This window comes from Erinaceus europaeus, chromosome 1 (genome assembly GCF_950295315.1).
Source record: "Erinaceus europaeus chromosome 1, mEriEur2.1, whole genome shotgun sequence".
NCBI lineage: Eukaryota > Metazoa > Chordata > Mammalia > Eulipotyphla > Erinaceidae > Erinaceus > Erinaceus europaeus.
Window position 1 is genome coordinate 89,471,879 of NC_080162.1, and position 16,194 is coordinate 89,488,072.

General features: G+C 40.9%; 1 protein-coding gene across 1 annotated transcript in view; it reads left to right on the forward strand.

The window, feature by feature from the left end:
- The window catches only part of STK4 (serine/threonine kinase 4), a 97,347-nt gene that overhangs the window by 62,888 nt on the left and 18,265 nt on the right, over positions 1–16,194 (forward strand). The gene's annotated exons all lie outside the window — the stretch shown is intronic.

Here is a 16,194-nt window from a genome sequence, read left to right on the forward strand (position 1 = left end):
GAGCATTTTCCTGTGCAGTTGAATTCAACACACCCTTGGCAGCATTCCAAGGTTGAAAGCCTCATGAGTTTGAGACAGCATTTTGACAGACATTTGAATGGTGTTGGACCTCCCAGCTCATGGCATCTTTTTCACTTTAAAAATCCTTTGTCCATGTGAAAAGAAATATTCAGTTATCAAATGTTTCAGGAGCGAAATGTTTTTCCTATTGCTGAATTCACTGCCATGACTTTGAAGTGTGATCTGATTCATCTAGATTTATCATCTAGACTTATCTTTTTCTCACTTTTTTTCCCTATGAATTATTGGAGAGACCTTTTGCAGTCTTTATTTGCAGTTTCACCTTCGTGACCCAGTAGGGTCATATGAAGCAGACCTCCTTCACCACCCATGAAGCAACCCTCCTGCAGGGAGGTTGCTCCAACTGGGGTCCTTATGCAGGTCTTTGCGCTTTGCGCCATGTGTGTTTAACCTCCTGTGCTACCGCCCGGCTCCCTTTCTCTTCCTTTCTAAGTTATACCTACACCTGTTACTACTTCCAAATTCCCTTTTTTACTCTCCTCTCCTCTCCTCTCCTCTCCTCTCCTCTCCTCTCCTCTCCTCTCCTCTCCTCTCCTCTCCTCTCCTCTCCTCTCCTCCCCTCCCCTCCCCTCCCCTCCCCTCTCCCCTCCCTTCCCCTCCCCTCTCCTCTCCTCTCCTCTCCTCTCCTCTCCTCTCCTCTCCTCTCCTCTCCTCTCCTCTCCTCTCCTCTCCCTTCCCCTCCCTTCCCCTCCCCTCCCCTCCCTCCTTTCTTTTCCTCTCCTCTTCCTTCTCCTTTTCCTTCTCCCCTCCCCTGCTTCCCTCCCCCCTCCCTTCCCCTCCCCTCTTCCCCTCCCCTCCGCCCCCCTCCCCTCCCCCTCCCCTCCCCTCCTCTCCTCTCCCTTCCCCTTCCCTCCCCTTCTTTTCTCCTTTCTTTTCTTTTCTTTTTCTTTTTTTTCTCTTTTTTCCTCTTCTCTCTCCAGGCCCAGATAGAATTGGAGTTCAGAGTCCTCTGGTCATCTTCCCCAAACATTTCTCCCCCTCTGGATGTATAAACCAAAATTCTTTATGGGGTACAAAATGCAAGAGTTCTCCCTTCTGTAATTGCTTCTCCACTGGACATAGATGTTGGCAGGTTATCCATACCTTCAGCCCATTTTTATCTTTCCCTAGTGGGAGAGGGATCTAGAGAGGTGATGTTCCGAGACTCATTGGTGATGTTGTCTGCCCAGAGAGTTCAGGATCGAATCATAGTAGCATCTGCAACTTGGTGTCTGAAAAGTGGAAAATATAAAGCAGAACAAAATGTTTACTAAACAGGAACCAAAAAGTAGGATTAGAGCAGATGAGAATAGGGATCTTTTGTTGCCTTTGTTTTTTTTTTAATTGTTGTAGTTATTATTGTTGTAGTTGTTGATAGGACATTGTTGTTGATAGGACATTGTAGTTGTTGATAGGACATTGTTGGATAGGACAGAGAGAAATGGAGAGAGGAGGGGAAGACAGAGAGGAGGAGAGAAAGACAGACACCTGCAGACCTGCTTCACCACCTGTGAAGTGACTCCCCTGCAGGTGGGGAGCCAGGAGCTTGAACCAGGATCCTTATGCCGGTCCTATGCGCTTTGCACCACGTGTACTTAACCCACTGCGCTACCGCCGGACTCCCGAGAATAGGGATCTTAACATGGAAAGAAACTATGAAGTCTATTTTAGGTATGTTCCTAGGGGCCCATGACTTTAGTAATCTTTGCATGAACCTGATAGTTAACGTGGAGGTAGACTAGACAAACTGGGAAGATGGTGTCAGAATTAAGAATAGGATTAGAGGACTGGATTAGGACAGGGGTAGCTCCCAGACCCAAAGAAAATAAATAAATACAATTGACTGTTTAACACATCAGTCTGACCCAGGGACCATATATATATTCCTGTATAGCGTAGGAGCCTGTATAACATCTGAGTCCTTGCCAGTCTGAACTCTCAGTCCATGGTCACAGCGGGGAGCATTCTAGGCTGTACTCATTACAGGACCAGTCTGCCTCAAGTGACAGAGTAGGATAATCCAGCCTCCCTTTAGAGAGTGAGGCAGTCCTTACCATTGGTAGTTCATAGTGAGGGTACAGTTCTAAAGAAGTCCATAAAATGGCTTATGATGATGCTCATGATGGACGTGACCATCAATGGTGGAGGGAGGGATCTATTAGAGGTCTAGGCCCATTGTATCTATGGGGTAACCCAAAGATTCCCTGACTAGGACCCTATCACCTGCAATTTTTTTCACACTTTATTTATTCATTAGAGAGATACAGAGAGAAGTTGAAAGGAAAGGGGGAGATAGGGAGAGAGAAAGAGAGATACCTGCACCACTGTTTTATGGCTCATGAAGCTTTCCCCCTACAGGTGGGGACCAGTGGCTTGAACCTAAATCCTTGATAATATGTGCACTCAACCAGGTTTGCCACATGTAGGAGCTCCCCCTGCCCCCCCCCCCATCTTGACAATTCAGTAATCTATATTCCTGGGACAAGAAATGTTGAGAAGACAGAGAAAAGATTAATGCCAGTGTTCTCACTCTCACCCAAAGAAAGAATCTGTATTGAATTCTGGAAGTAGCATTTGCTTTTGTAGCTTAGTGCCTTTCAAAGAAAAAATACAATGTGAAGCTTTTCTCATTACCTGGGATGTATTCTGTATATCATTTTCCTCTTCCAGCATAACCACAGTTACTTATAAGTCCTGATACCCTATCACTGAAATGAAATACTACAGAGTAGAGCATCTTTTGTCTTTGATGGCATGTTTACTCCAAGCACGAGTAATTCTGAATAGAAAGCATGTCTTTTTTCCTTTCTTTGTCTCCTTATTGAAGATTGATGCTGATATTACTGAGGTTTTGAGCTGACAGTGTAGGGAAGAGCTATTGACAAGATGATTGAAAGAGGAGAAGGCTGATTGATGTTAATTTATTGTACTGCTGCTGAGAAAAAGCCACAAGTCAGATTATTGGTTGGTTTGTACATACAGGTTTTTAGACAGGAAAGTTAGACTTCACATTTGTGTAGGCTTTTAAAAGTTGCAGTAGCCTCTATTTGTAAGGAAGCCTATGTGTCACTAGGCGGTTGTTAATTTGGTTAAGATGGTAGGTAGTCTGGTTCTTAAGTTTAGAACACACAGGCTTCTGACACCATCATTTGCTGAGTAGTTTTAGGCCAGTTTCTTGTCTGTGTGCCTCAGCTTTCTCATCTGTAAAGTGAAGACAATACTAGTACCTATAGGATAGGTGTGTGTGTGTGTGTGTGTGTGTGTGTGTGTGTGTGTGTGTGTGTGTGTGTAAGTGTAAAAGTGTCTTTGGCTGAATAGACACTTAAGAATTCTTTCCTTCCCTTCTCCCATCATTTCTTAAAATCCTGTCCCTGGAGTAAATGTCAGTAACTTTAATCCCTTTCCTCTATTTTATATATTTCAAAGTCTAAAAGGGATTTCAATACAGCTTTATTTACAATTGGATGACATTTTTCAAGTTTTTTTTTCCTGATTGATATTTCGTGCTAGATGGAATTACAAAGATGACATTGACCTTATTCAAATAAATATACATTTTAGTTTTAAAAATTCCTTTTCCCAGTGAGTTGGTATTGACATTAACTTCCATGCTAAAACCAGACATCACTGCATAGAAAACTTTCTCCCAAGCAACTGGTAAAATGATAAAAGAAAAAGGGAAAAAAAAATGGTTCTAAAAGAAAAGAATTAGAACTGTTACTATTTGGAAATTTGTTACCCATAGTGGTCATAAATATCCTTTTCTGAAATTTTCAGTGCTTGCTTGCTGTCTCTTATATCTTATTCTATGGTTTTCCTTTATACTCACCTCTCATTTTACAAGCTGTTGATGCTACTAATTAAAAAAAAAATTTTATATTTATTCCCTTTTGTTGCCCTTGTTGTTTTATTGTTGTAGTTATTATTGTTGTTATTGATGTTGTCGTTGTTGGATAGGACAGAGAGAAATGGAGAGAGGAGGGGAAAACAGAGAGGGGGAGAGAAAGACAGACACCTATAGATCTGCTTCACTACCTGTGAGGCGACTCGCCTGCAGGTGGGGAGCCAGGGATAGAACTGGGATCCTTACACGGGTCCTTGTGCTTTGTGCCGCGTGCGCTTAACCCGCTGCTACTGCCCGACTCCCTAATTTATTTTTTTTTACATCTTGAAGTTCTGACAACTTCCACTGCAACATACACTTAAAATTCCTTTTAAAATTTGTAATGAATAGTGAGTTACAAGGTTGTAAGATTACAGTGTTTAGTTCCACCCCATACCCACCACTAGAGTTCTCTCTCTACCCTCCCACCTCCCAAAGATAATCACCATTGTTCTTGTAAGTCTTTTCTCTTCTCTTCTCTTCTCTTCTCTTCTCTTCTCTTCTCTTCTCTTCTCTTCTCTTCTCTTCTCTTCTCTTCTCTTCTCTTCTCTTCTCTTCTCTTCTCTTCTCTTCTCTTCTCTTCTCTTCTTTGCCTCCAGGGTTATTGCTGGGGCTCAGTGCCTGCTCCACGAATCCACTGCTCCTGGAGGCCATTTTTCCCTCTTTTTGCCCTTGTTTGTTTATTCCTTTTGTTGCCCTTGTTGTTTATTGTTATAGTCGTTATTGGATAGGACAGAGAAATGGAGAGAGGAGGGAAAGACAGAGAAAGGGAAAGATAGACACCTGCACCATCTGTGAAGCGACTCCTCTGCAGGTGGGTGCCGGGCCCGAATACGGGATCCTTATGCCAGTCCTTGCGTTTTGCGCCACATGTGCTTAACCCGCTGCCCTACCGTCCAACACCCCCTTGTTTTTTTTTTTTTTTTTACCTGTAGTTGTGGTTATTGTTGTTGTTATTAATGTCGTTATTGGATAGGATAGAGAGAAATTGAGAGAGGAGGGGAGACAGGGAGGGGGAGAGAAAGATAGACGCCTGCAAACCTGCCTCACTGCTTGTGGGGAGCTGCCTCACTGCAGGTGGGGAGCTGGGGGAGCTGGGGGCTCGAACTGGGATTCTTACGGAGGTCCTTGCACTTCGTGCCATGTGTGCTTAACCCACTGTGCTACCCCGACCCCCCAGTTCTTGTAAATCGTACAGTTTGCTTACTTTTCCCCCCCTCTTGAGATCATGTATGTCAGTTCTCTAAATTCTACATGAGTGAAACCATCTGGTAGTTGTCTTTCATCTCTTATTTTGCTAAGCATAATCACCTCCAGTTCCATCCATTTTGTCCCAAACAACACAGTATCATCTTTTTGATCACAGAATAATATTCCATGGAGTATATATCCCATAACTTCTTTAGCCAATCATCTGTTGATGGGCATTTAGGCTATGTCCACTCTTTGGCTATTGTGAATAATGTAGCTATGAATATTGGGGTGCATATGTCCTTCTGAATTAATATTTCAGTGTCCCTTAGGTAAATGCCTAAGAGTGGTATTGCTAAATCTTAAAGTAATTTCATTTTCATTTATTTGTATTATCTATATTTATTGGATAGAGACTGCCAGAAATCAAGAGGGAAGGGGGAGATAGAGAGGCAGAGAGACACTTGCAGCACTGTCTCACCACTTGTGAAGCTTCCCCCCTGCAGGTGGGGACTGGGGATTTGAACCTGGGTCCTTGTGCATTATAATGTGTGCGCTCAACCAGGTGCGCCACCATCCAGCCCCCATTTTTATTTGTTTTACGGACTCTCCATACAGTCTTCCAAAGGGGCTGTGCCAGTTTGTATTCTCACCAACAGTGTAGCAGAGTCCCTTTGTTTCCACAAACTCTCCAACATCTGTCATTTCCTGATTTGTTGAGGGAAGCCTACTCTCAGGTGTGAAATGTTATCTCAGTGTAGTTTTAATTTGCATTTCTCTGGTGATAAGTGAATTTAGCATTTCTTCATGGCAACACACACTTTTTACCAGTAGGTGCCACCACCTTCTCACTCTTACGTGCAGTTTCCTATACAGACTTCCATTCTGGTACGCGCTATGTAAAGTAAATGATAACATTACTTTATTGGCTTAGAAGGTAGGGATTGTGGGAAGCGTGTTTCCTTGAAGATGACAGTGCCTTATGACATAAATCAGTAGATGAACATTAAATTGTATCAGAAGGACAGGCTTGAGCTTTGTGATCTTTAAAAATCATGTCATCACTCCTGCTTTTCCCCACAGGATTAGAAGAAGGATCATTTGAAATGTAGGTTGGGTTTATTTAAATCAAGTTTAGTTTTAGAACTATGGTAAAATTCTACTAGTAGAGAATTTCAAGACTGCTTGCAAGACTTTGATTTGAAATCATTATGTAGTCAGTTATTATTACTTATTTTATTAGCATACTTTTAAATTTCACCTTTGTAAAGGTCAGGAGATAGCTCACTCTGTAGATAATGTACTTTACCATGCGCAAGGACCCAAATTTGAGCCCGGGCACTAGACAGGAGCATTAGGGAAAATCCCATGCATGATAGAGTGGTATTGCAGTGTCTTTCATTGTTGTTCTCTCCCTCTGTCTGTCTATTTCTCTCTGAAAGGAAGGAAAAAGAAAAAGATATTCCAGGAACAGTGGAAACACACAAGCATGAGACACCCTCCCCCCAAAAAAAAGGGTATGTGTGGGAGAAACAGCTAAGTTTATCTTTCTAAGAAGTGATTAGATCTTCAAATCATATGGATAATCAGAGATAAGAGGAGGTCAAAGAAGCAGTTAAACGTAAACTTCTTGTGCTTCTGTTTGCCGATGATGGTGATATAATAACTTGAGGTTATTATAACATTTGATATTATTAAAGGTACAGTCATATTTTACCCTTTTATATGGCAGTGCTTACGGAGTTTCTGAGAGGGAGACAAGGCAATACTATTTATTCCACTTAAGCTTGAGAATCTGAAGACCAGAGACATTAGAAAGCAATTTTTCTACTTAGTGCCAGAATCAGGTCTAGAACCCAAATTATCAAGTTGCTCCTGTTTGTGTGAAAACAAAATCAAAATCAACTGAACTTCGGGCACACACTAGATACTTAATGAATGTAATAGTGCAGATGGAAGGATTATCTTTCAAATAATATGTAGCAGGGGTATAAAGATCCAAGAGGAATGGTTTTAAGTTCATTTCATCTTACTGGCAATGCAAGACTAGAGAAGGATTTACAATTGTTGATTTCTTCAATGTTTTTTCATGCTTACTCAGAACATAATGCAAATTGACATGTTTTTCTTTTTGTTGATTTTTTTTTTTTTACATAATTTCCTTTGGAACAACTTAATGTTGACCTTCTTTTGATGTTCTTTGTGATTTACTCTGTAACCATGGATTTTACAGTAATTACACTGTTGCTCAGTAAATGTTACGCCAAATAAGAAGGCACTTTTTAAGAACATTTTTGGTTTTGACCAGATATAATCTCTGGGTAAACAAGATGTCTACTATAGAGGAATTTTAATAGCTGCAGCAAACATTTGATCAGTGCTTAGGTGAGGTACATGTCACAGGGTGCCCTGAGTCTGCTTTAGGAATTTAGCCCTGAAATTTTCTGTTTTCACATTCTGCTATCTGCTCATTATGTGCTTTCTATACATTTACTTTTCTTACCTTAGTGGTAGATTTTGAATATTTTTAGTAACTTAATATTATTTATTTTTTATCTTGTCTATTTATTCTCCTGTCCTTTAGGTTTATTGTTGTGGTAAGAACACAGCTTATAGTACAGGGCTTGTAAGTATGAGGAAAGGAGAACATAGGGAAGGAGAATGAGAGAGGCCTGCAGCATTGCTTTACTGCTAGCAAAGCTTCCCCCTGCAGGTGGGGCCTGGGAGCTTGAGCTCTGGTCCTTGTGCATTATAACACAGGCACTCAACCAGGTGCACCACCACTCATCCCTCATAATAGAGTTTTAAGTACAGAGACCATACTATACTGTAAAGTAGATCTCTAGGACTTATTTACCTTGTACACCTGAAACGTTGTACCCTCCCGGTTTCCCCCATTATCTTGTCTTATTGTAAATTTTATCTGCAGGGATAACTGTTGAATGCTGTCTGTATGTCAGGTCCTTGTATGTGTTGTCCCATTTGGCTCTCATGTAAAGTTGTGCATTAGGTCTTGTTTGACAGAGAGGCTCAGAGAGGCTCACCAGCTTATGTGTCCCATACATAGCACACAGATAATAAGTAGTAGAGTTTAGCTTTATTGTTTGATTTAGAATTATTAAGTAGCTTTTAGAGTTAGACTTAATTTTTTTAAAATTAAAAAAAAATTATTTATTTATTTATTTTCCCTTTTGTTGCTCTTGTTTTTTATTGTTGTAGTTATTGTTGTTCTTGATGTCATCATTAAATAGGACAGAGAAATGGAGAGAGGTGGGGAAGACAGAGAGGGGGAGAGAAAGATAGACACCTGCAGACCTACTTCACCTCCTGCAGGTGGGGAGCCGGGGACTCGAACCGGGATCCTTACTCCAGTCCTTGAGCTTAGTGCCACGTGCACTTAACCCGCTGCGCTACTGCCCGACTCCCTAGACTTAATTTTTAAAAATATTTTATTTATTCATTTAATAAGGTGGGTGTGGGGGAGGGGATTAAACCTAGAACCTCAGAGCCACCGCATGAACCTCTTTTGCATAGCCATTATGTTGTCTCTCCAACCCTAGAGAATTGACATCCCAACTCTGTCATGTCAGGACCATTGTTTTTCTCAGCATAACACACATTTATAGTCTGGGCGGAGGGGCTGTGGGGGAGGGCGATGTGGCTCTGTGGTAGAGTGCAGGACTTTCAAAGTATGGAGTGCTGAGTTTGATCCCAGCACTGCACATGCCAGAATGATGGTCTGCTTCTCTCTCTTTCTCCTCTCATAAATAAATGAATAAATGTTTGTTGTTGTTTTTTTCAAAAAGAGTTACCCTTTTGTTGTGTGGGAAGTGTTGTACTTGCACTAGTAGTGAGCATTCATCTAATGCAGGTGCTGCATATTTTCTCCTCCCAATAGACCCAGCACTTGGCAACCAGCCATGGGACACAGGTGTTCCAAATGTGTTATTTGATAACATTGTTTGTATCCGCTGTGCATTCTTTGGTAAACTTTCCAAATATTTGCTTTTTGAATCAGCCACTCATTTGTGTGTGTTGAAGCATGGTAACTACCTTACAAGCTTGACAAATAACGAAGTTAAAAGATTTCCCCTTCTTTGATCAAGTGTAAGTAGAAAGCATTGACTGTGACTGTGTTGTTGGGGTACTTAGATCAGAGTTTCATAAAGCAGGTAAAGAACATAGCAAAGTGCCTGGCATCCCTCCTCTCTTATTAAATATGTTGGTTCCTTTCAGAATGATAGCTGAGATATACTTAAAGAGAACAATGGATTGGGAATCAGATCTCAGTTCTGACAGTAACTAGCTTTGTCCCTTTAAAGCAGGCCACCTGATCTTTCTGGAGCACTTATTTCTTCATTTACTAAATAAAGGTGAGATTAAAAAGTCTTCAAGAGCATTCAGACTCCCTCCGTCTTTGTGTTCTAATCTTTAAAATGTAGATAATAAATACCTTCCGTTGGGGTTATTTGAGCCTGAGAGAGAGGGCCTGTGTATGTTCTATAAAAGATGCTCAGTGTATGTAGGTTTTCCCTTGTACTTTTAAAATACAGGGAGGTGCTTTGGACACCCTAGAGACCAAAATGAGCTCAGAAGACAGGAAAATGGCCTGACCAAGAGCCAGACAGACGTATATTCAATCCTGGCTTCATTCTCTATGCAATCTGTAACTCTAGGCAGTTCCCTTAACTTAGAATGAAGACACTAACCCAATTTACTGGAGGATTTTTTTAAAAAGAAGATAAAATTAGAAACTTTTTTTTATAAAGAGTATATTAATATAACTGACATTCAATAGGCATTCAACTAATTTTAGGCATGTGCAATACTTAGTTGGAACAGATGAACTATTCAAGGAAAAGAGTTCAAGCTTATGTGGTAGGCCCAAAGTCAGAAAAGTAGGAGGCAAAACCAAATATTATTTCATACTTTTGTCAAGAGTTCTCCTGTGTCCTAGTTAAATCTTTTTTGCTTGAAATATTTATTCAACTCCCCAGAATAGCATAATTGTTGTCACCTTCTTATTTATAGGATTTATGTATATTTTTTATTTACTTGTAGGATTTAAATATCAGATCTATTGATTCAAAGAGATCATTTGTGTCATCTTTGATTACAGTTGTGTTGTTTCTGTACACTGAAGAGTTTCTGCATTGACATTCTTTTTCAAGCTGTTAAGATGAAGTAATTTGTGTGTGTGTATGGGTTAGGGAAATGGGGAAAAGAGGGAGGGACAGAAAAAGATGCAAGTGGGGGGTTGCTTTGCAAGCAGTGAAGCAGGTTTGCAGGTGTCTGTCTGTCTTTCCTCCTCTCTTCTCTTCCTCTCAATTTCTGTCCTATCCAACAACAACAACAATGGGAAAAAAATTGGCTGCCAGGAGCAGTGGAAATGTAGTGCAGACTCGGAAGGAGGAGGAGAAGTAGAAGGAGGAGAAGGAGAAGAAGAGGAGGAGGAGGAGGAAGAGGAGGAGGAGACACAGATGACCATTACCTGAGTTCACATTGTGTCAACATTGTATCAGGGGCAGCCAGCATGCTCAGATGCACTTGATAGAACCTACCATGTGCTCTTTATTTAGGAAATCATATCGAAGCCTATTCTAGTTTCGTAGCCTTCAGACATGGATGTAGCCTTTAAAACCGCCTTCTTAAATATATTTCTTTCAGTTAAGTCCAGGGAGGTTGCTTATCAGTAGAGCAGAAGATTTGTATGCCATAGGCTCTGTGTTGAATTTTAGCACCTCATGTCCTAAAGCTGAGTGGTGCTTTGATTTCTCTCTCATTCTCTCTCTCATTCTCTTTCTCCACCCCCCCATAAAAATAAATCAATCTTTGGGGGGCTGGGCAGTAGTGTACCGGGTTAAGTGCACATGCGTGAAGCACAAGGAACAGAATAAGGATACTGTTTTGAGCCCCCAGCTCCCCACCTGCAGGGGAGTCAATTCACAAGCGGTGAAGCAGGTCTGCAGGTGTCTTATCTTTCTCTTCCCCTCTCTGTCTCCCCCCGCCCCCTCCATTTCTCTCTATCCTATCCAAAAACAACAACAAGGGCAACAAACTGGGGAAAAAAATGGCCTCCAGAAGCAGTGGATTCGTAGTGCAGGTACTAAGCCCCAGCAATACCCCTGGGGGCAAAATAAATAAATAAAAAATAAATCTTTAAAAAATGCTTTCAATTATTATCTAATTATAGATTCACTTGTAAGAATTGATACAGAGATATCCTATGCACACTTCACCCAATTTATCTGGTGGTAACATCTTACAAAATTGTAGAGTATCATAACTAGACCCCACAGTAAATCATTAAAACATAAAGAACTTTCCTCTTGACTTTCCATAGGCACAGCCTCCACCATCTTCCTAACCCTTGACAATTGCTGATTTGCATTCCCATTTCATTTACCTATTTTAGACTTTAAAAAATTATAAGGGAGTGATGTTTAAATGAAGACAGACCAGGAAATGGGCTATCCTTTCCCAAGTGCTCTTATTCCCAGATGGCAGGACCAAGCATCCAGTTATTTTCACACATTGGGAAGAAATGTTCCATTCCAGATTTAGGTGGGTGCTTTCCATTTCTGAAGGGCTGCTGACACTGTAGTTATAAACTCCAGCCATTCTAGAATTAATTTAAACTAGTTCCTGAAGTGAGTTAAGAAACACCATCTACCATCTGCGACATTATCTGTGGCAGCGGTTTTTCTGTTCTAGCTTGGGTAATGAGAGTTAACAGCTGCCCAGAAGTTTGCTGCTGAACGGGTTTTTAATTAGGGTACTTTAAATTCACCACTTTATGTGAGAACTTTAAGGACTAGTTCCTAATATTTGAACAATGTGGAATTTTATGTATACAATGAGGGGGAATTATTCTCCCTTTTCATTTTTTTAAATTCCCTTTTGTTTCCCTCTTTTTTATTGTTGTTGTAATTATTGTTGTTGTTGGATAGGACAGAGAGAAATGGAGAGAGGAGGGGAAGACAGAGAGGGGAGAGAGAGATACCTGCAGACCTGCTTTACCGCCTGTGAAGTGACTCCCCTGTAGGTGGGGAGCCGGGGAGGCTCGAACCAGGATCCTTAGGCTGGTCCTTGCACATCCTTTTTTTTATTCTTACCACCTTTCCTCCCATCCCAGTTTTGTCCTTATGGAAAATAAAAATCCTGCTGGAAAGCCTAGTCCTTACTCCTTGACTGGCCCTTCTCGTGTCTTCCCTACTTGGCCTGTTCAGAAGGCAGAGTGACTGTAGCCTCAAGGAAAGTTAAGTATTAGACTCGATTACCCTTTAGGGTTTTGTTTTTGCTTTATTCTAGTCCTGCTAATGGATGATGAACAGTTCTGTAGCTCTTCCAATCGATTTCTCAGCATTCAGAGGGGGATCCTCCTAGGGGATGGTAGAGAGAGCAGGCAGCAATAGTTACAGACTTCATTCATATCTAACTCTGAGGCTGAGAGACATGGGAAGGGAGAACCAGTTTAGCCATGGCATGTGTACTCTTTATAATTTGAGTTATTCAAATGGCCATGAGTTCTCCAGTTCACCACAGATCTCACCACTTCTTATAGTTTTTTTTAATTAATTTATTTATTTTCCCTTTTGTTACCTTTGTTGTTTTTTATTGTTATAGTCATTGATGTCATCGTTGTTAGATAGGACAGAGAGAAATGGAGAGAGAAGAGGAAGACAGGGGGAGAGAGAGATAGACACCTGCAGACCTTCTTCATGGCCTGTGAAGTGACTCCCCTGCAGGTGGGGAGCCGGGGCCTCGAACTGGGATCCTTACGCAGATCCTTGCGCTTTGCGCCACGTGCGCTTAACCCTCTGAGCTACTGCCTGACTCCCTACTTCTTTATTGTTTTGTAACTTACCTGTTGAACTTACTAGTTATTGTCTATGCCATCCCCTGAAAACATCTGTGTTTGTGACCTCTGGATTTTCTGTATTAAGCAGTATTTTAATGGACTGCTTTGCATGATAGGTATGTCAAGCGGAGATCTCAGGTCAAGTTGTTTAAAATCTGGAATTGTGAGTATACTATCAGATTTTCCTATTGTTTTGGTTGTCTCAGTTGTCAGTTTGTGTCATTTATCTGAATATTACTGAAATTGTTCCCTTCCTTATTAGTTTCAAGAAGTTCTTATGAGCTTTTTAACATACATGGGAATTATATCCTAAACTTTTTTGTGTATGGTGTTTAACTCACTAGATAGTTTTACTTTTTTACATATTTTAATTTAACAGCTTTCCTTTATGTTTTCTGGAAATTAATGCCATGTTTAGAAGTTTTCCACATCCCAATATTACTATAAAAATATTAACTCTTATTTCACTTTAGGTTTTTTTTTTTCAATATTCATTTCATGGGGTGTAACTCATCATGGTGCAAAGAGTAGTTGTGATCCAGTGTCATATTTTCCTAGACAGCTAACCAGTTTTCCCCAACAACCAGTGATTTTTAATGTACCTGGTGAATTGGAATTACCAGATCTATATATATTTATATTCTTTTTTAAATTTTTTTTATTATCAGCTTTATTTATTGGATAGAAACAGCCAGAAATTGAGAGGGGAGGGTAAGTTAGAGAGGAAGACACAGAGAGAGAGAGACACCTGCAGCTCTGCTTCACCACTCATGAAGCTTTCCCCCTGCAGATGGGGACCAGGGGTTCAAACCTGGGTCCTTTCGCACTGTAACATGTGCGCTCAACGTGGTGCGCCACCACCTGGCCCCAGAATTACCAGATCTTAATGGCTTACATTATGTAAAAGTGGCATGTTTTTCTTTTTATTATTTTATTTTATTTATTTATTCCCTTTTGTTGCCCCTGTTGTTTTATTGTTGTAGTTATTGATGTTGTTGATGTTGGATAGGACAGAGAGAAATGGAGAGAGGAGGGGAAGACAGAGAGGGGGAGAGAAAGACAGACACCTGCAGACCTGCTTCACCGCCTGTGAAGCGACTCCCCTGCAGGTGGGGAGCCAGGGTTCGAACCGGGATCCTTATGCCGGTCCTTGTGCTATGTGCCACCTGCGCTTAACCCGCTGCGCTACAGCCCGACTCCCAAAGTGGCATGTTTTTATAGATAGGATGCTTCCGCTTCAAATTCTGAGTTTCAGTATTTTTGTGCTTTTAAAGCTGCTAGAAAGGAGCTGTGAACATAACACCATATTGGTTTTGGCACTGACTTTAATGCATCTCAAATAGGCTGATTCTACAGAATTTGATCCAGAGTGCTTCTATGTCTTGAGGCATTCTTGCCAAGCAAAATTGATTATTTCTGACCCAAAGGCCTTTAGTGCTGGACTGAAAAAAGAGTCTAGAGGTTCTCCTACTCTGGTTTCAGATTATATAAATTTGGTATCAAGTACAGTGTTTTAAATTATTCTCACAAGTTTCTTTCTATTCTCCAGTCTTTTTTTATTTTTATGTTTATTTTATTATTTTGGATAGAGACAGAAATGGAAAGGAAATGGGAGATACCTGCAGCACTGCTTCACCACTTGTGGAACTTCCCTTCTGCCTGTGGGAAGCGGGGGCTTGAACCCAGGTCATTGCATATTGTAATGTGAACACTTAACTGGGTGCACCACCACCCAGTCATCTCTCTATTCTCCAGTCTTCATTGATCCATCTCTTATTGGGGGAGGCAGTGGCTTGCTGGTGGAGGGAGGCTGGGAGAATAAATCCAGATTCTCTTTCTCTGCATTCTAGTATCGTACCTTTTAAGTGTTTTTTTTTTCTTTATGATAGTTTGATAGATAGCTATCAAAAGATTTTCTGTTAACAGTCCACATTTCCTTTTGTGTTATAGAATTTAGCTGTGGGTTGAGTTTACTCTGCTGTGTTTCACCTGTATATAAGCTGTCTTATAGTTTTTTTTTAATTTAAAAAATAGAAATATTGACAAGACTACAGGATAAGAGGGATACAATTCCCACCACCAGAACTCCATAACCCATCCTCTCCCTGATAGCTTTCCTATTCTTTTATCCTTCTGGGACTATGGATGCAGGGTCATTATGGGGTGCAGAAGGTGGGAGGGTCTGGCTTCTGTAATTACTTCTCCACTCAATAGTTTTAATCAGAGTTACTTTTACTTCTTCTGGTTAGGAAATTTAATTCTGGGGGCTGGGCAGTAGCGCAGCAGGTTAAGTGCACATGGCGCGAAGCGCAAGGATTGGCGTGTAAGGATCCTGGTTCGAGCCCCCGGCTCCCCACCTACAGGGGAGTTGCTTCACAAGCGGTGAAGAGGTCAGCAGGTGTCTGTCTTTCTCTCCCCTGTCTCCCCCTTCTCTCTCCATTTCTCTGTCCTATCCAACAACAATGACAGCAATGACAATAATAATACAGCAATGATAAACAACAAGGGCAACAAAAGGGAAAAAATAGCCTCAAGGAGCAGTGGATTCGTAGTGCAGGCACTGAGCCCCAGCAGTAACCCTGGAGGCAAGAAAAAAAAAAGAAAATTTAGTTATTTTTAGTATCTTGACAGATTCCCATTTTGTAGTCATAGTCTCCTGAATAATTATCATGTCTTTTCCAGCGTATTTTATCATGGATGCTTGTTTGTCAGTCAAAATTGCAGGCCATGAGGCAGATTCTGCCAATTGTAGTTGAGAAGCAATATACGTAATGGTTAAAAGCACCATAGTCATTGCTGTTAGACTTTACATCCCATCTTCTGCACCTCTTATATCATCTGAATGATGCTCATTTCCCTTGCCTATCAAATATTTATAAGTCACACCTATTTCATGGGGCTGTTGTGAATACCAAATAAGGTAATGTATGTAAAACATTGAAGATTGTTTCTATTCTACAGTGAGTTCCAAATAAGTATTACTGTTTTTTATCTTTTTAAAAAGATTTTTAACTTTAATTTGATAGGACAGAGAGACTTTGAGAGGAAAGGGGGATAGAGAAGGGAAGAGAGACAGGGAGACACCTGCAGCCTTCTTTCACCACTTGTGAAGTTTTTCTCCTGCAGGTGGAGACCAGGGGTCTGAAACCAGGACCTTGTGCATGGTAACATGTGCACTTAACCAAGTGTGCCACCCCCT